Consider the following 21,807-nt stretch of genomic DNA (forward strand, 5'->3'; position numbering starts at 1 on the left):
ACCTTTGTGTCAGCTTCTTTCTTCGACACCTTACAGTCCACAGTACACACTGTATCATAGGAGTTGCAGGGTCAGTACAGTGCTTAAGAGAATGAGTTCTGCCTATGGGTAAAGCTGAGCGTGTGCCTCAAAAGTGAGCAGTACTAACACACCTCTCATTGCTTAATGGATTAGCAAAATCTGTGCGTACATGTTAATGGCAGTCATTGCAATATACTGTAACCACTTATTTGATTTTTTAGATATAAAAATGGGCAACGATTTATTGTGAACAAATATGGAATGGCACAACAAGGAAATAAAACATACTGGAAATGTTCAGTACAATGCAACTCCCATGATGTATATGTGAACCTCTATGATTATGATGACAATATTGAAAATCCATTTACGTGAAATCACAGAAGGATATATAGGTTATGTATGTGAATTCGTTGCAAGATACATGAGTCCAATCTGTGCGCAATTTGGGAGGGGGAGGACAATAAGGTCGTGCCTTAAGAAAGCCCACAAAGAGGGTGAAACATGTGCATGTGCCCCAATAGGTGAATGTTGGCACGTTTGGTACTTTGCGCAATATCCCTACCGAAATATAGATCACTTTGCCTGGTTCCGTTGCAAGTAAGACAGTGAGAAATAACTCCATAGACCGAGAGCTCATTTCTCCTAGCTGTGTGGATGCCAGACCATTAGTCATTTCTCTGTGTGCTTCTTTGGCCTAACTCCCAGCATGACAGCCAATGAGGAATATTACCTCCATGAATGGACAGCTTCGTTCTGCTGGCTCTGTGTCTGTCAGACAGTGAGGCGTTGATTAAACCCTTTCCTGAAAAGCGTGCATGCCAAGGCTACAACATGCAATACAGATTGGATACTGTCAATGCAAGAAGCAAACAACGGACCTAAGCAGTGTAAGCTTACCCGAATTCACAAGCCTAATCTGCACCATGGGAAGCGAAGGAACATGACCTTTCGCCCCTTGACAAAACAGGAAGGGGCATCACATAGCATTGTTCCTACGTACACAATGAAAAATATGGTTTCATACAAGAATGGATCACCATATGTATCGTTAATATCAGTGTGTATAGGTCCATATTACCAAATTACTCTGAATGCAAGCAGACATCCAAGCCCCAATGATAATGATGTGTTATTATAAAGCACATACACTTAAGCGCCTCACATAGAACAAATATACAAATAATAACACCCAACCTGTGTTGGTACTCATTGATTGACATCAGAAGGATGAAAGGCTGAGTTGAGGTGTTTAAGAACAGACTAAATCAGTGACTCACCCTCTGAAGTGTGCCTGAAATAAACCTTTCATGATTCTAGCAATTATTGTATAGAATTTCAGAAAGACAAATGTGACGTTCCTGCTCTTTCTTATTTAGGGTGACTGCTCAAAGAGTTACACTAGTGCAACCCCCTGTTTTTAATTTTTAAAGAGGCCTGAATGAGAAAGCCAGCCACTCCAGAAACAAAGAGCCACATGGCACTGGCCACAGGCCAGGAGCTGATTTTAAAACAAAACATTCTTTTAAATGTATTTTTTAGCGGCAGCAACGGAGACCACATGGGTAGCAAGGGAGACCTCTGGTGTCACAGTTGCGACCCCTGGCGATCCCCAAATGATGTCCCTGCTTGCTAAACCCACTGAATCAGAGTCAGAGAGAAATAGCTGGCAAAATGAAATTCAAAGATTAGAGGAAAGTGGAAATTGTATGGATACGGTTCTAGAGAATAATTCTTGAAAATGTTGAGCCAAGGAGAACTGAAGACAACTCACTGAAGTTGGGGAGACAATGGAAAGAGTAATATTTTTATAAAGAAACACAGACCCTACAACTAAAATCCCTGAGCCGTAAAATCCAAAGTCCCAAATCAATGACCTGCATATAGGAAATGTTACAGAACAAGTTTCATGTAAAGTGTGCATTATGTGAACAAGGACGTTCAGGCCTTCTTGCCCAGAACTGACCTGGTCCTTCAAGGAGAGCAGGTTGTCAGCACACCTGTGTGGCTTGGCAAACGTTGGACCTGCCATACATGGGAATTTAGGAAGGTGGCGCTTTTCTGTGCTAGTGTCACCTTGGACAACCCGTCAGCTGCTGCTACTCTTCTGATTGACATCTCTATAGTCGGTAGTGAGACATCACCCCAAACCCCATTATGGAGGAGCCACCACTGGGCAACACTTCACCTCAGTAAATATAAGCAAAGTCAATCGAAAGGTGCGTTTCTAAATACGCCCTAAATGCTAGAAGCACTCAAAGTGGTTTTCTAAAAATAAAGGAAGTGTGTAAGCATGAAAACCTAGGTCCCTAGCTACAGCCTTTCTCTGTTAATATCAGACCCTTTTGTCACAGCGGTTGAGAAAGTCACCGGAAGTCGTAACTGTCTATTTGTCATTACAGAGCTGTCCAATAAGTCCAATTCAGGATTTCTGGCCAACCAGTGACCTGGGCTAGCTCATGAGCCATGAATTGTCCACTGAAAGGCTGTTTTGATGCTCAAAGAATGTAATGACCCCTTGTGAGGTTTCTATTGACAAATATGCATGTTGATTTTTTGTATTCATGGGTTTTCAACAGGTTTGGTCCTAATCTTTCAATCACCTGGCTCCTTGGCTATCGAGGTCATGGGTTCTTATGGTTAATAGTCCCTCCCTGGGGTTCCACTGTTGCTGGAGGGGTCCTTTGCAGTCGACATTGGTGATAGTACATAGCAAGATATTAAAGCGGATGCTGGGCCACATAGAGTAGACCTAGTTGATTGGATAGGTGTTGACCAGTCAGATGGAGATGTGTGTCTAGCGATGGTGGTACAGCACAGATAAGCATGGCACACAACAACTTGAGCAACCAGAACTAGCCAAGATGATGGCATTTTTGTTCAGGTGAGGTGAGGGCACCTGACACTGATGACCTCGAAGGCCCAGCATTAGGTAGTTTTCATAGGAGCTGGCTCTGTCAGCTGTATGGTATCTCATGTTCGACATCTCCTCTCTCCCCTAGCAATTAGGTTATGACCTTAAATGGACGACGAGGTGGCAGATCCTGAGTCTTTCTCACTGTTAGGGAAAATTCTCATTCTATGGCTAATTTCCCTCACCTAGTGAGTCCCCCAGCAGCTTTGCTGGATTTCTAGAGTTTATGTGTTCCACTTGGTAAGAGTGTGAGCCTTTTGCCCACTCTTACCAGTGTGTTGCCATGTGTATTTCTACTGCTTGTGTGTTCTTGGGCTCTGGAGCACACCACTCAATGAGCCCAGTTTTCTGTGTGTTACACGGCACCTTCAGTGCAGTAACACAGGGTTGTCTTTAAGACTTCACTCCGACTCCATTTTCTGGGGCTGACTACCGTCCCCCAGAAATAGGTAAATTTGCGGTTAACTTTACATAGTCACATTTAAAAACTACAGACCCAGTAGACCCCATTTTACATGGAGTATTGGAAAGGGTTAATTCCTATCCCTTTTCGTCTGTGCCTCTCAGAGCTTTATTTTGCTCTTTTAACATTTAGACTTGGCTGGTGGCAGTGGTATCTACACTAACTTTTCTACCGCGATTATACTATATAAACGTGGTATTGTTCCAGGATATGATATTAGCCTTGAACATAAACAAGCTTGACCAAATACTCTTTCTTTTGGCTCCGGTCGGGTTTACTCACCATTTCTTTTTGTTAAAGACCTTCTTGTGTTTTACCTTGCGCAGCAAACCAGGTTTGCCTTCTTTGTTCACTGTCTTTTGGTGGGCTTCTGCAGAGAAGCCCTCCTCTTGGCGCCTGGGTGTCTAGGTGGGCTGAATGTGAAGGAGGGGTGTAGTCACCCCCTGCACAGGGTATCCTAGGAAACCCAAGACGCACTTTGCCATGATTGGCTGGGGTGGTTGTCTGAGCCGGACAACCCCACCCCCCCTGCTGCGTGATTGACAGTCAGGCTGTGTGAATGGGGGATTTTCGCATAAAAGGCAGGACTCTTGGGCTGGAAGTCAGAGTCGCCACAGGAACTACAAGGAATTGAAGAGAAGCGGAGAAGACGACGGCTGCTGCAACTACCAAGACCCGGTGAAGCCCTGCTGCAGTCCTGAGCTATCTACCCTTCGATGATCAGTGAAGATCCAGTTCGGAGTCTTCTTCCCTTGAGCCTGGTGGGGTCAACCAGCTCATCTTCCACAGCCAGAGGATCCCCTTCGTGGTCGAAATCGCTGCACACCGCTGTAGTGGTCCGGATAGCCATCTGATGAACCTCTCCTGTTTTAAAGGAGCGCACCTTTTATTCACCGTCGCTGCTGCTGACCTCATCCCTGGGTAGTGCAGCTCACTCCAGACGTCCTCCTTCTTGTCGCCACGACTGAAGAGCTAAGAACTGTGAGTCTGCAGGAAACTACCAGGAACAACTGCCGTGGCACCAGCTTCATCCGAGAATAAGGTACTGTGTCTGACTTCGAGGAACTAGGGTGAATCCCTTTTCTCCTCATCCAAGGCTCGTCCTTGTCTTTTCTCCTTCTTTTAACTTTTGCTTCCTCTTTTGACAATATCCAAGTACTCCTGGCATCCTTGAATCTTAAACTATCTGACTGTGTGATCCTCGACAACAGGAACCCTGTTATGCCTAACACTGGCGCAGGCCTATTGACTTTTATCTTTGGGTTAGAAAGTGTTCTCTGATTCTGTCTGCCTTGACAAACGTATTGCTGATGATTTTTGCCCCCAACTCTCTTTTGGTAACTCAGGTGCTAAGTGTGGTTTTACCCCAATAACATTTCTTCCTGCGGGTACGCGTATCTTTAGTAAGGCCGAAATGTCATTACTGTCAAAAAGTGATCTCATATGTATTCCTGGTACCAGCGTCTTCATTGAATAAGGTACTGTGTTCTGCTCGAGGAATTAGGGTGAATCCCTTTTCTTCACCTCCAAGGCTTGCCCTTGTCTTCCCTCCTTCTTATAAATTTTGCTTCCTCTGTTGACAATATCTAAGTATCCTGGCTACGTTGAATCGTGAACTATCCGACTGTGTGATCCTCGACAACAGGAACCCGGTTCCACTTGACACTGGCACCGGCCTATTGACTTTTGAATTTCTGTCTAAGAGTGTTCTCTGGTTCTGTCTGCCCTGACAAAAGTATTGCCTATGATTTTTGCCCCCAACTCTCTCTGGGTATCTCAGGTGCTAAGTGTGGTTTTACCCCGGTAGCATTTCTTCCTGCGGGTAGGCGTATCTTTAGTAAGACCGAAGTGTCATTACTGTCAAAAAGTGATCTCATATGTATTCCCCGTAACGTCTTTTGTTTCACAACACCGGTCCAGAAAATCATAAGGTACTTACCTTGTGTTGTTTCATCCAAAGTGAATTGGTTGTTTGTAGTGTATTTTACGTGTGGTTTTAATTTTAATAGAAGTGAAGTGTTTTGCAAACAGATGGTCAAAAATAAACATACTTTTACTTTTTAACCAAAAACCTTGAGTCAGTGTTTGCTTGAGTCACAGTAATTGGGGTTCCTTTGTGTAATCTCTACTACTGCTCATTTGCTCTTGAGATAAGTCTGGCTGCTCTGCTGTTGCTACCACTTTAACAGTGTAGTACAGGCTTGTACCAAAGGTGAACTTGTATTGCCACTGGTAGTCTTAATTGTGTGTAGTCGTCCCTAAGGGCACTGCACAGGATTCTGCCTAACGCTGGTGTACAGCGGTGAGGATCTTTAAGTATAGTGATTACACTTAGAGTGCTGCTATTACCTTGGGTCAACTAACCACAAGGCTAAACACCACTAATTCTGTTAACTGAAAAATCATGTCAAATATGGACAAATACAAGAGGGGCTCTTAAACTATACTGCTAAGGTTCTAAGAACCATGTGTAGGGAAAAGAATCTCTATGGTAAAGGAACTAAAAATCTGAACTGGTTGCAAAGTTAATGGGAAAACAAAGTCTGGAGAGTGGGTCAGAATGGCCTACCCCTCCAGCAAATGTGAGTACTGATGTTTCTGATTCTGAGTGTTGGATTTGAAGAAGTAGATGAGTCCTTGTTAGGAAACCCTACAACTCCTTTGCCTGCTCAGAAAGCACAACCTCTGTCCACAGGGACCCCCACAGGTCCTACACTGACTCCTGGGTTTATTGCTCTGGAGAAAATAAGACTTGAATTAGAAGTGAAACGTATTGATGCACACACTGGCCCTCATCACAAGGTTGGCGCTCCGGTAGGAACGGCACCAGTAAGGCAATACCGGCATCCATTACCGGGCCGGTATATCATGACCCTAGATGCCGGTGCTACCGGCATCTTCAAGGACCCACTGTGGCCATGCACCACCGTACCGGCATAAGCGAACGCGCGCAGATGGGGGGGCCTTAATACCGGCATCCCGCAAAGAAGGGGACACCACGAGTCGCACGGACAAGTATATACCGGCATCAAGATGCCGGTAAGAAGGGCCAGCATGATGCCGGCAATACCGGCATCGCGGACCACCCGCAAACAGAAAACTGCTGTGTAACCAAGTGCCACATGTGCACACAATCAGCACAGGTGGAGGCAATGGAGTAAGGGTCAGCACAAAAGGAGCACACCCACACACCACACTCCCTTCCAAGCAAAAATGCTACCACTTGTACTTGCCATACTGGGCCCGGAGGACATGCCTGCACTGCTACTCCTTGAGCAGGCAGTACAACAGGAAACACAGAGGAGACGTAGGAGGAGAAGGAGTGTGAGACATGCCCAGCAAATCCCACCAGTGCAGGCAGTCGCTCCCCGCAGACAGTCAACAATTCCACGTATAAGGACCAATCATTTGAATTAACCCCAGCACAGATCCACACCCTGTACCGCCTGGATAGAGACACCATCACCAACATAGTGGAATTAATACAGGATGACTTGGTCAGCCTGATCAACATCCGCACAGCCATCCCCCCTTTGCTGAAGGTGGCATCTGTGCTCCACTTCCTGGCTACAGGCACTTACCAACACACAGTGGGCCAAATGCCTCACTCCCCCGCTACATGGAAGGAGACGTTGTACAAAGTGGCTGGCTGTTGGGTGAGTCTGCCCACTGGGCCATGGGAGGAGATGGGTGGGGGGGCTACATGCATATGCAAGGGGAATGCCCTCTGGGCCATGGGAGGAGATGGATGGGGGGGCTAAATTCATATGCAAGGGGAATGCCCTCTGGGCCATGGGAGGAGATGGATTGGGGGGAATGGACGTTTCTTGAGTCATCCGCCGACACACAGCCCTCACATTTGCATGCAAAATGGCGCTAGCCAAGACATACATTGGGTGGCCTGGTGGTTTAAAAGCCTAGGACCCTAGGTCGTGTATGTCATCCAAGGCCCCCTCCATGGATTGGCATGCACTGTACAGGGCTGACAGTCATGTGGATGTGGCTGCCATTGATGAGATTGTGCAAATGAACTTGAATGATGTACAGGCAGAGCACACTTGTCAACTGAGCTTCATCCTCACACATACCTCCTTCTGCTCCCATGTAGGTGATGCTGGATATCCTCTGAAGGTGTGGCTACTCACCCCTGTCAGGAACCCGCAGAACAGGCACGAGGAAGACTTCAATCGTGCACATACACGTACGCGTGTGGTCATTGTGCAGACGTTTGGCCTTTTGAAGGCACGGTTTCGCTGCATCAGCAGGTCGGGAGGGGCACTCATATACGGGCCTGAGAAGGTGGGCAAGATCATCACGGCATGTGCAATGCTGCATAACATGTGCATCAGGCGGAGCATACCCCTGACACTTGACGTGGAGCTGCCACCACCTTATGAAGTAGAAGGAGAGGAAGGAGTAGATGTAGGACATAGGCCAGGACGCGAATCACGTAAATGGTCGCGCAGTGCGGCAAATGGTCATAGACCAATCATTCTGATGTACTTTGATGCAGAGGGTGCCATGTGTTGGGAATTGTGGGCACTGGGTGTGAGGGCACATGTGCACGATTCACCATGAAGCAATAAATAGACAAAGAACAAATCAGCAATGTCCACTCATGTGATTTTTGCTGCACAACAGGTGTATTTGTGAGATATTTTTTGCAACATGATTCAACAATCCACGTCCCCACCAACCCTCCACCTCCCCCACACCCTACTCCCACGTCCCCAAACACCCCAGTACTACACACTACACCCACCACCACCCTCCACCCACCCCATAACACACAAAGTCAACTATGGCACGACATGTGTCTGGATGTATACCCTAAGAGATCCTGCAGGGTGGCCTTCCTACTGTGGAGCCCCCTTCGGAGCTGGGGATTGGATCCCTGTGTGCCGCGAACTCTGCAGGGAAATGCGCACAGGGCTGGTCTGCCTCAAACTCGCTGGCGTGGTTGATGCGGATGAGCCAGATGGTTGTGAGCTCAGAGGCAGGGTTTGCCGTTGCTCCATGCTGTCAGCAATCCTGCTGAGGATTTGACCCAAGGAATTGAAGCCATCGCGCACTTTCTGCGCACTTGAGTTGATGGCCTGGATTACGGCCGCAGTGCTGTCCTGGATGATACGGCGTGTTGTCTCCCCTTCACCAAGGCACTGCTGCACATAGCCTTGCATCACCTCCTGCCGGGCCTCCATTTCTGACAGACGTCCCTCAAGGTCCCGTATGGCAGTGTGGGTTGTGGGCTGTGGGCTGTGGGTGATGTGGTGGGACTGCATGAATCATGGGGCTGTGCATTGCTGGAGACCACTCTCCGTGGCTTCCCTGGTCGGATGAGTCCCGCTGAGGTGTGTCCTGTGGGGTGGCCTGCGGGCTTGGTGTGTGCACTACAGGCTCTGAGTGGACAAGTCCTGCATCGCCCTCATTGTCCGGGTCAGCTTCCTCATCAACGCTGTGCTGTGCCGATGCAGCCATCTCCCCAATTGTGCTGGCAGCAGCAGACTGTGTGCCATCCTCCATGCCTGTTGTGTCCTCAGCCAGTGTGGATAGTGTGATGAGGGGTGCAGGGGCAGGTGTCTGCTCATCCTGTGTGGGTGTCTGTGTGGCTGTATTGGCACCGGTTGTTGACCCACTTGCCACTTGGCCCATCCTTGATCCACTTGAGGTTGATGGTCCTGTGCCATCACCTTGCCTCCTAGGCCTTTTGGCTGCTGTTGTGCATTGTGCACTCCCATGTGCTTCTTCACTGTCTGCATCCGTACCTGTGGGGGACCGAAAGTGGCAGGGCATCAGTGATGGTGGTGCTTGCATCATTCATGCATTAGTGTTTGGCCATGTGGCGCCATCTGATCAGTTGCATGCCTGGCTTTTTGGGGGACTGTGTACATGCAAGGTTGGAGGGTGCATTTGGAAATCGTACTGGTGTTCACATTTACACCATGTTGGCTGCTGTAGGGCCTTGATGTGTGTTGGAAGTGTTGGAAGTGTCGTCCTGGGTGACACGTGCATGTAATCTGTGTGTCGGGTGTGTATTTGTGTTTGGAGGACAATGCAGTTGAATAGTTTTGTGTTTTCGGAGGGACACTCACCTTCATCTGCCGATGTTGGCACGCCAAACTCTGCTCCACCGACTCCTTCGATTACTCCACATCTATTGCAGAGCTGCAGGTCTTCTCCCATCTGGCCAATTTCAGTGGTGAGTGTGGTCCTCCTCCTGTTGCCAGCCCCTGGCTCCGATTGGCCGACAAGATGTGCCGGACTCTCAGCCTGAGGTCATCCCACCGTTTTTTATAGTCGCGCACTGTGCGTGCGGTGGTGCCGACTGCACTTACTTTCTGGGCAACTCCTTCCCAGATGGCCTTCTTCTTCAGCTGGGCTGGACGCCTGAGGTCGTTGCAGAACACCACTTCAGCATTCGCCACTACGATGTCAGCTACCATTTTTAGCTCATCGTCCGTGAAACGTGGTTTGCGCAGGCGGGCCGTGCCTTTCCGGGTGGCCTTCGACATGTTGTTCGTGGTGGCCTAGGAGTTGTGGTGTTGAAGGTCCTGATGGTGGAGGATGGCAATGGATTGTGTTTTTGAAGATGTCGTTACTTCCGGGTCCGGTATTGATGGGCCCCTTATTAGCACTATGTTGATACCGGTACCGCTATTTAGGGGTTGCCGAGGGCAGAGCCGTTCTGTGCGCATTCGTCGATGCCGCTATCTGGGGGTTTGAGGGTCGTTACCGGCATTCCGGTACGGCCGTTACCGGCATGCACGGGTGCGCGTACTTGTGCACTCTTGATTGCCCGCTATTTGCGGGTTGGTGCCAAGCCCGACATGTTGTTAACGCCATGCCGGTACGGCTGATTTTTAGCGGCAACCTCGTGATGAGGGCCACTGTCATGAAACATCAATAATTAATTCTTTGATGCACCAAGTGCTACAATTGACAAAAACTATAAAACCCTGTATACCCGTTTACGTAGACACCAAGATGAGGTGAAACTCCGGAAATCACGCACATTTTCGCGTGACGACAGAGATATCAGCCCAAATATGATGAAGTCTCTCGATCATGACCTAGTAGCACAGTATCCACACCAGTGAGTTCTGAAGTAGATAGTGATGGTGATAGACCCGACACAGATGGAGACTCCACATGATGCTCCTATTAATATAGAGTTGAACCCCTCTGATTACTCTGAGACCTCTGAAGGCAATAAAGCCCAATCATTCAACCTACTCCTTTTTTAGAGCAGATTCAAAGATACAAGAAAGGCAACCGCCAAGCCGCCCTGGCGGCCATGAAAAAAGTCAGGTTCCAGTTACCACCAGTCACAAATATTATAAGCCCAGACCCAAGCCTCGGGGCACAAGGGGTGGTCAACCCCACAGGCGCAAACACCCCCCAATACAACGCAGAGTGACCCAGGCATCCTACCAGCAAACTCTGAGGAATCAGACAAGATAGATCTGATACATAATTTGAGTATCTATCCTCTCTCTCAAGATGAGCGCTCACTCCTGAACAAAGGACTGTCGTTCGCACCGACTGATTCTAATGAATATGTCCAGATTCAGATAGACCTCTTTAAATTTATTCGCAAAATCAAATTAAAAAAATACTTTGCAACACAAGTTAAGTACTATAAATCCAAATCACACCCTCCTCTCCTTTCAGATGTCACATTGCAGACCATGTTGAGCACACATGTGCTCATGTCTCTTGATGAATGTGAACATGACCCCTCGGTCAATGTGCTGGATTTATTACAAGATCTTAACATACAACAACAAAATAAAGGAGTTGTCAACTAAATCAAAATTTGTGCCTGCTTTTCCTAAAGATAATCTCATCGATACATTTCATCAAGCTGTCATCAATGACATTCACAAATTGCAAGACAATGCCAACAGGAAGAATGTGTGCAAACGTAACTTAACATTTCGAGAACAAACAGCACTGCGCAAGCTAGCATCCAATGAGAATTTAATCATAAAAGAGGCAGATAAAGGGGGCAATGTAATGATTATGAATAAGAGCAACTACATTACCATGGGCCTTGCACATTTGAACTCCCCTGGATGCTATGAGACCTTAGCATCCAACCCATTAAATCAACTACGGGCAACAGTGAATTCACTTGTGTCTAAATGGCACAATAGAGGGTTGCTAACTGATGGTGAGAAACAATTTCTGACCGTAGATGTCCCAGTTATGCCCTAAGCCTACTTTTTACCCAAGATTCATAAAGCCTTCATAAATATACCAGAAGGGAGACCTATCTTGAGTGGTGGTGGTGGCATTTTTGAGCCAATCTCCATTTATATTAATGAATGTCTTGCACCCCTGGTAACGTTCATCCCTACCTTTTTCCGTGACACCATGCACATCTTACACATCTTAGACCAACTATCCGTACAGCCAAACATGTTATTAGTGACGCTTGATGTGAAAGCCCTATATACTTCCATAGATCACCTAAGGGCAGTTGCTAGTGTTGATTACATCTCTCGAGAACACTCGGCCTCATTTTTTGAGCATATTGAATTGGTCAAAGAACTATTATTGAGTGCACTTTCTAACAATGTGTTTTTGTTCAATAACATCTATTACAGACAATTAATAGGTATAGCAATGGGAGCCACCTATGCTCCAGCTCTTGCAAATATATTCATGCACCACTACGAGCAACTGTTTGTTTTTTCAAATGCTATGTTCTCACCGTATTTTTATACATGGAAAAGATACATAGATGATGTGTTTCTGATTTGGACAGGTTCCTGTGATTCTCTAAATGATTTTGTATCTTACCTTAACTCCAACACATGGGGCATTCAATTCACCCATTGTACGTGCTAGACGTAATTGCTCTCTCCACAAGCGCTTCATTACGGAATGTGGACTAATCCGTAATCGTTTTTTGGCAAGAGGATGACAGTAGCCTCCTAGATAAAGCACAACGGGAGGTTCAATCCATGCAGAGAGAGGACCTGCTAACTCCTAAAGTACACATTCATAGTACTCATATCAACAAATTGAAATGTATTACCAGATTTAATTCAGATAGTTCCAGTCTGTATAACATTGTCAAGAGACATTGGCATATTCTCCAGCTTGATCGAGATATTAGTTCTTGGGTAGATGCTTCGCCTAATTTCATCTATAACAAGGCTAACAATCTCAAGAACATCCTCTCACCCTCATTTATGTCAAATCCACAACACAAACCGACTTGGTTACACCAAGCAGACAACAAAGGTTTTCGCAAGTATGGAGGATGTTGAATGTGCGCCTTCACATATGAATCCAGCAAAATTGAATTCGGCCAATTGGGCACACATAGGATCAATTCTTTCATTAATTGCAACACCAAATTCTGTGTATATTGTATAATTTGTGTATGTGGACAGTGCTACATTGGCAGTACAATTCGACCGCTAAAAATCAGAATAAGGGAACATCTGGCATCCATTTTCCAGGTAGATTCAAAATATCCATTGTCTGTACATTGGCAACAAGACCACCAAATGGAAGATAAAGCACAAATCAAATTCGCTGGGATGGCCAAAGTGTCCCTGCCGCAACGTGGCGGCAACTTAGTTCTCAAATTAAGGCAATTAGAGGCTCACCTCATCTGTCAATACCGCACTGTCTCACAAGGTCTAAATACGGACCATGAATTATCTGTGTTCTTATGAACAATATGTATTTACTTTGGCACTTTTTTGTAGGTGCATTTTTTATTTTGCATACTAATTTATCATGCCAAATGTGATTCAATGGTGGCCATCCAATTAGTGCTTCAATTGACTATACTCTGACTTGTGGCTTGCCCACCCGGGTTGGAAATTTGCAAGGCAGACTTCCGGGGGTTACAGTCCCCACTTCCCAATCATGGGACTTATATCCACGTCTCCTCACTTTCCTTTAATTTCTTGATCTGTTCCCTTCTCCTTGCCACCGCGTATGATTCTATTTTTGAATTCCTCAAAATTACCTTGCTGTCCAACCAGCTCCGTGGTTTAATTTCCACATGTGACACCTTGTCGGGTATTCACTTTATGCATACGGCCAAATTGGGGTTCAACTTAATTTTTTGTTCCCCATGGTAATCGATTTGGCGACTTCCTTACTTTCCAAGTGCCATCCCGTGGAAATATTGGATGACATCATATTCATTCGTGGATAACGTATTTTCCTTGCACTTTGCCTAAAATTGGGCCGCCACCTCCAAATTGATCACTTGGGTATGTTTTCTTGGGCATCTACTTTTTTAGCCCCCTAGCTTACTGCTAGGCTTCTAGCACCTCTCATACACCTAAGATGGCGGCTCCCTTGCGCCATTCACACAGCCGCATACACGCTACATTGCGGTCTTGTGTTTATTATTGGTTGCAGGAGCCGCGTACGGCTGGCTCCTGCCATGAGATGCAGCGGAGATGCTGGTAAGGACAATACTTGTCCGTGGACCCCTAGACCTTCGCAGGGTCCACGCTCTTTGTAATTGTATGGCTACATGCGCAGCATTAGCTAATTGAGATGTCTGCCTTTTCTCTTCTTTCCCTCGCCTGCCATTCGCACCAATTACCTTGATCCTTGCCTATAGTGACATACGCTAACAAGCATTTTCAATCCGTTCTTGCAATTGCATAATACAGGTACGTGCTAAGCTTTTCTGGCTACTTTTACCTTAACTAATCAGCTTCACTTGCTAATAATTCCTCGACTTTACATTAATACAATGCACTCCTTAATTACAGTGGAGCCCATGAATTTACTTCTATCTCCGTTTACCTAAATTGGGGTAAGTGCTCAGCCAGGCAATTATACACGCTCAGCATGACCAATTGGTTTACCCAGGCTCATCTATAATTACTACTGTTCCTCCTCTTCCCTCTTATAGTGCTTCATTTCAAGAAAATCTTTACCTCAGGTATTTTATCACGGTTTTTGAACAACATTCACTAATTGTATAGCCAACCTTGATCACTAATGCTAGCATATTCCTTCTTTATTTTGTTTTTCCCTTACCCCCCTTTTTTATCCCTTTATTCTCATCTGGCAACGTCTGAATTTAATTGAATTTTACCATATGGTTGGTTATATTTCTTGTTTCATAATTGCGTTCTCCTGGCACCATGCACTTATTTTGCATAATTTTGTTATTAACCTTGCCTGAATTATTCTTATGAAATGTTGTGTTGACCACCGACTTGCTTTGCTTTGCTGTTTGGGTCTTTCACATGTATCATGATTTATTTTCATTGTACTTCCTTATTTTGTTTGTACAAAAACCTGTAGCCTCAGTAGAAGAGCAAGTCACTTGAAACACGTGTCAGGCTACCTCAGTATCGATTAAATATCCCACCAACTACATTCCAATTTTGTGTTTATGCGCAGTGTGTTTGCAAAACAATATTTTCTTTACATCAATAATTAAGGCTCAGAGAAATGGAGCTGAACCATGAACTAGAAATGAAGAAATTGTCTTTAGAAAATGCTTCTCTCCCAGAGTCTTCTAGGTCTTCCAGCCCTAAGAGACCCCGTATGCCAAAGGAAATGATTGGAATGGGTGAGACTAAACTTGATGTTTTCGATTGGTTAGCAATGTTTGAGTATAATCATGGGATTCAAGGTATCTCAGGGAATCAGTTGATTCCTTGGCTTTTCTCGAGGCTTCCCCCTGTTGCAAGTGATGCTGTAATGGAGTTGGGGGAGGAGGATAAGCAGGATTATGAGTGTGTGAAGCTAGCTTTGATAGCTAGATTTGGGAAGACCCCGTCCCAGTACCTTAAGAGGTTTAGAACACTCAAAAAGCATCATGGTACCCTTGGGCTACCTGGGTGTGTGAATGTTTGAAAAACTTAGATGGTTGAGTTAAGGGTTACAAAGTGAATCAGCTAACAATTTGGCTGATTCAAAGGAGATAGATCCTAAGAAGTTAGCTAAGGCTGCTGACTTAAGGGTTGCCAACAGGGCTACTCACAAGGATTCTGGGGCCACTCAGACAAAGGATGAGGGAAAGCAGTCAAAGAAAGACAAGAAAGAGAATTCCAATAATTCCAATCCAAAAGAGGGCCACAAACATAACCAGGATAAGCCACCAGGGAAACCAAATCAGGCTAGTGTACCATCTGGTCCCAAACCAGATGGTGTTACTCACCGGACGGGAAGTATACCAAATCGGTGGCCGGAAGGCACAGGACTGAACTATTGATTGAAGAGCTAGGTCGGGGCCTCCAACCTAGCCTCCTCTCTGTGAGGGCACAAGACCTTTTTAACGATATGACCCTCTGCTGGGTAGGACCAGACAGAAAGACGGATTGCTCAAAAGGGCGGGGAGGACACGCCGCCAAGAACCCAGCTGTAAAGGAAAAACAAAAGGTGAGCAATTGGAAATTTAAGAAAGATCCCTTTCCCTTGATACTTCTTTCTAGTAGTACCTGAACTATGCCCTCCCCTTGTTTCAAGGCAACCGGAACCACCTACAAGTAAGAGAGGAGAATGTAACCTATCCTGACTATAGTTTGTCAATTAGATAAGGAGAATGGATAATCATACAAAAAGAAAAACCCTTACCACTGATGTGCTGTTAAATCTATAATGTCCAAAGAGTTCATGAAAACGGAAGTGCAAAATAACAAATGGGTAGGTTAGTTAGGGAAACTGGACCCGGGCGGAACGAGGGCCGCACTAGAGTCGGGTAGGTGCACTATCTGCAAAGCGTCCCTGTGCACTACTGAAGAATGTCCAATAGAAGTCGATGCCGTGATCACACGGTTCCAAAAGCGGCAGGCAAAGGCAGTCCGTGAATGAGGGAAACAGGTCTGGTACACGGGTAAGTAGTTTTCCAAAAGCGGCAGGCAAAGGCAGTCCGTAAATGAGGAAATAGGTCTGGTACACGGGTAAGTAGTTTTCCAAAAGCGGCAGGCAAAGGCAGTCCGTGAATGAGGAAACAGGTCTGGTACACGGGTAAGTAGTTTTCCAAAAGCGGCAGGCAAAGGCAGTCCTTAAATGAGGAAACAGGTCTGGTACACGGGTAAGTAGTTTTCCAAAAGCGGCAGGCAAAGGCAGTCCGGGAATGAGGAAACAGGTCTGGTACACGGGTAAGTAAAGTAGTATTGAAGACGGAACTTCTAAATACCGGGATGCAACTTTAATCAGAAGCAGCGTTCCGCCCAGATCCGAGTTTTAATTCGGGAAGGAGAAGGCGGAACCAGACGAAACCAAGGCTCACGCATCATCGCCTCTGAGCTGACAGCGGGAGGCGGAAAGCTGGGAATTGTAGTCCAAACTTGTCGCAGAGTGCTGCGGAGTGAGCCGAAGCCACTATTTTCCAGGGCAGTTGCCAGTGGGCGTAGAATGGGTTTGCAATATGACGCATACCCTTACGGAGGGCAATAACCTTCCTGCAGGCCTGCCGAGGCATAACAGCATCCACCCCCAAAGGCGGCACCACCCCCCTACGGGCATGGAAGCGGCGAAGCAGGGCCGGGGCATGGATATTAGATAAAGGCTCCCAAGACCTATCCTCAGGGCCAAATCCCTTTCAGTCAACCAGGTAAAAAGGACGACCCCTCCGAAGTCGAAAATCCAGGATATCAGCCACCTCGAACTCATCATTGTCATCCACCCGCACCGGGGGTGGGCGAACCGGCAAACGCATGGTGGCTGGGCAAGGCTTCAGCAAACTGACATGAAATACCGGGTGCTGTTTCCAGGACGAGGGCAATGAAAGACGCACAGCAACTGGATTTAAGACCTTAGTGACTTTGGTAAGAGCATCCGTTTACCAGGTATTCTCAGGTTGCGTGATGACAGCCAAACCTTCATACCCACACGGTAGTTGGGTGCAGGTATCCGATGCATGTCTGCAAATTTCTTTGCTTTTGCCTGAGCATGCAGCAGGTGTTGACGAACGACCCCATGAATGGACTTGAGGTCCCGAACACATGCATGAGCCGCTGGATTGTCAATGGGAAGGTCAGGATCCAGAAGCAAGGACCACGGATGGTGTCCGTAAAGTGCAAAAAAGGGAGATACACCAGAAGCGGCATGCAGAGAATTATTATAAGAGAATTCAGCGGGTGGTAGCAACGCCAACCAAGAGGACTGGAAACGAAGTGTGAGGCAGCGTAGGTATTGCTCGAGAGTAGCGTTGAGCCGTTCAGTCTGCCCATCGGTTTGTGGATGGAAGGCAGAGCTGAACCTGTCATCGATGCCAAGAGATGCCGTCAGAGCCCTCCAGAAACGGGACGTAAACTGTGGTCCGCGATCCGAAACCACAATAGAAGGTAGACCAAAGAAACAAAATACGTTTTTAAGGAACAATGAGGCCAATGTAGGAGCAGAGGGCAATCCCGCACAAGGAATGAAAAGCGCCATTTTAGTGAAATAATCAATTACCACCCAGATGGTGTCAAAACCGTCAACCGGTGGCAGGTCCACAATGAAATCCATAGAGACCATGTACCATGGCTTGTGAGGGACCGGGAGTGACTGCAACAAACCCACAGGTTTAGACCGCGGACCTTACATTGAGCGCACACAGAACAGGGGGCCAAATAGTTAACCACGTCTTGGAACATAGACGGCCACCAGGCCCAACGACGGAGCAAGTCCAGAGTCTTCTTTTGGCCTGGATGAGCCGCTATCAAGGAGTCATGGGACAAAGCAAGGGCCTGGAGACGAGCTTTCCCCGGGGGCACAAACAGGCGGCCCTGAATATAGGGAAGTCCTTGTACCACGTGAAGATTTAGGGCTACACATTCCTCTTTATGTGTATTCACCCAGTCCGAGATTAAAGAACGGAGCAAAGGGCGTGGAGTACATGCACATACTACCCTAGAAGGCAGCAGAAGAGGGCAATCGGGTTTGCTTTGCTCCGGGTGAGAGGGCAGGCGAGACAAGGCGTCTGCACAAATGTTGAGACGGGCTGGCCGATACGTGATGGTGAAATTGAACTGAGAAAAGAAAAGGTGCCAGCGGGCCTGCCGAGCAGTGAGACACTTCATTGACTTGAATGGCAAAAGACTCCGATGGTCAGAGAAGACAGTAACCGGATGACGGGCCCCCAATAGGTGGTGACGCCATTCTGAGAAAGCGTCCTTGACTGCCAGCAACTCTCTTTCCGTGATAGGATAATTGCGCTCGTATGGTGTCAGTTTTCTCGAAAAGAACGCAACCGGATGAATCTCACCCGAGTCCTGACAGGGTTGCGAGAGTATAGCCCCGATGGCCATCCCAGAAGCATCAGCTTCCACAAAAAAGTGTAGGAGCAGATCGGGATGTTGCAGCACTGGAGCTGAAGAAAAAGCCGCCTTTAAGGCCTCGAAGGCGGATTGCGCTTCTGGTGTCCATCGGTATGGCTGTTTTGAGCTAGTTAAAGCTGTCAAAGGAGCCGAGATGGTAGAAAATGAAAAGATAAACCGCCTGTAAAAGTTCGAGAACCCCAGAAATGACTGTAGAGCTTTGGTTGTAGTAGGAACAGGCCATTCCAAAACGGCCTTAACCTTGGACTGGCTCATCCGGATGCCCCGATTGGTAAGGTCATAACCTAAAAACTAAACCTCCGATGAATTGAAGATACACTTCTCGGCTTTGACGAAGAGACAGTTCTCTCTCAGCCTTTGTAAGACGAATCTCACATGTTCAGTGTGTTCACTCTTGGATGAGGAATAAATCAGTATATCGTCTAGGTAGACCACAACAAACCGGTCCAGACAATTGTGAAAGACATCGTTCATGAAGGCCTGAAAGGTGGCCGGGGCGTTACACAACCAGAAGGGCATCACTAGGTATTCAAATAACCCGTACCGGGTCTTGAAGGCGGTTTTCCACTCGTCCCCCTCTCTTATGCGAACTAGGTTGTAGGCACCCCGTAGGTCAAGTTTGGTAAAGATTATAGAAGAACCTAGCTGATCCAAGAGTACAGAGATCAGGGGAAGAGGGTACTGGTTCTTAACTGTGATTGCGTTTAATGCCCTGTAATCAATGCAAGGGCGGAGGTCGCCTTCCTTTTTAGGAACAAAAAACAGAGGAGACGCTGCCGGTGATCTCGATGGTCTGATGAACCCTGTAGCCAATGCCTTGTCAATGTACTCTTTTAGCACTTTGTCTTCTGGCAGTGTGAGCGAATAAACCCTGCCAGCAGGTATTTTAGCCCCCGGTACCAGGTCGATAGGACAATCATGTGGCCTGTGTGGGGGCAACTGGTCTGCGCCACCTTTATCGAAGACGTCCCGGGAGGAAGCGTATTCCACAGGGATACGAGGTTCGATGACATTGGTAATGGCACCTATCAAGGCCATTGAGGCCACCAGGGCTTGACAGGAAGTACCGGAAATGCTACTGGTCTGAAAACACCTTTCATTACAGACAGAGGAAGGGAATTGTACCACGTTCCTGGCCCAGTCGATGTCAGGATTGTGGTGTTGTAACCACGGAATGCCCCAAATTACACGAAGCTGGGGGTCCTTAATTAGGTCAAATGTGAGTGTTTCAGAATGTCCATCGTCCGTCTGCATACGGACGAGAGACGTGCTTTGAGTAACCAGACCCGAGACCAGAGAAGAGCCGTCTACCGCATGTACGGCTTCAGGTTGTGGTTTAGAAACCACAGGGACGTTATTGCTCATGGCATAGTCATAATCCATATAATTCCCAGTAGCACCGGAATCAATTATAGCCTGAGAAGAAAAAGAACAGTCAGTTGTAGTGGTAAATACCACTGGCAGACTAACAGGTATGGTAATTGCCACATTCGAGTCCAAAGATAATACCCCCGGCGTAGGGACTCCTGCTATCGCCGGGTTCTGGCGTTTCCCGCCTTCTTAACGGGTCTTTTTGGACAATCCTTGAGTTGGTGCTCAGACGAACCACAGTACATACATAAATTGTTGGATCGTCGGTGTTCACGTTGTGCAGGAGACAACGGACCACGCACTGCCCCTATCTGCATAGGTTCAGAAGAAGCAGAGGAAGGAGGATTAACGGAATCAAGGGAAATGGGTACTGGAGCCACATTTTTCCATTCTCCCTTCCTTTCAGATCGTCTAGCATCTATTTGTAACACCAAATGAAGCAACTCTCCGAATGTGGTAGGGATTACTGGCACAGTAGCCAGGATGTCTTATAACTCCTCAGACAAACCTTTGTAGAATACCGCAGATTTCTTCTCTTCTGGCCAATCCGTCTCGGCTGCCAACTGATTGAACCTAGTGAGGTATGTAAATAAGGAAGACGTACCCTGTCGTAAATTCAAGAATTCTAGGTCCGTGGCCTGTGACTTGTACCGGGTATCAAACACCCTATTCATGGCTGAGATAAGAGCGTCACAGTCATACAAAACATAGCTATTGGATTCAAGCAAGGGATTAGCCCAGGCTGCCGCTGTCCCTCCAAGGTGTGAAAGGACAAAGGCCGCCTTCGTGGTGGGATTGGGAAAGGCAGAAGGGCGACAAAGAAAATGCAATTTGCATTGGTTGATAAATGTCCGGTACTGTTTTGGATCACCGGTAAAACGTTCCGGAGTGGCCAATGGGAATTGGGTGGCCATCAGAACAGGGCCAGAGGTGAACCCAGAGGCGGAGGCTGAATGGGCTCCAGAGCCTGAGGCAGTAGCACCGGACGGATCAATCCCCAGAGTCTGGGGTGCAGGAAAGGGCCTCATGTTGTCAATCCGCTGGTGTAGACATCATGCGCGGCAGTCATGTCTGCCCGTAGTTCGGATACCAAGTGAACCAGAGTGGCCAATGGATCCGCTTCTTCCATGGCTTCTGATTTTGTTACTCACCGGACGGGAAGTATACCAAATCTTTGGCTGGAAGGCACAGGACTGAACTATTGATTGAAGAGCTAGGTCTGGGCATCCAACCTAGCCTCCTTTCTGTGAGGGCACAAGACCTTTTTAACGATATGACCCTCTGCTGGGTAGGACCAGACAGGGGGACGGATCGCTCAAAAGGGCGGGGAGGACACGCCGCCAAGAACCCAGCTGTAAAGGAAAAACAAAAGGTGAGCAATTGGAAATTTAAGAAAGATCCCTTTCCCTTGATACTTCTTTCTAGTAGTACCTGAACTATGCCCTCCCCTTGTTTCAAGGCAACCGGAACCACCTACAAGTAAGAGAGGAGAATGTAACCTATCCTGACTATAGTTTGTCAATTAGATAAGGAGAATGGATAATCATACAAAAGGAAAAACCCTTACCACTGATGTGCTGTTAAATCTGTAATGTCCAAAGAGTTCATGAAAACGGAAGTGCAAAATAACAAATGGGTAGGTTAGTTAGGGAAACTGGTCCCGGGCGGAACGAGGGCCGCACTAGAGTCGGGTAGGTGCACTATCTGCAAAGCGTCCCTGTGCATTACTGAAGAATGTCCAATAGAAGTCGATGCCGTGATCACACGGTTCC

Source organism: Ambystoma mexicanum, chromosome 4q (genome assembly GCF_040938575.1).
Source record: "Ambystoma mexicanum isolate Mex_15411 chromosome 4q, UKY_AmexF1_1, whole genome shotgun sequence".
In the NCBI taxonomy this organism is placed as follows: domain Eukaryota; kingdom Metazoa; phylum Chordata; class Amphibia; order Caudata; family Ambystomatidae; genus Ambystoma; species Ambystoma mexicanum.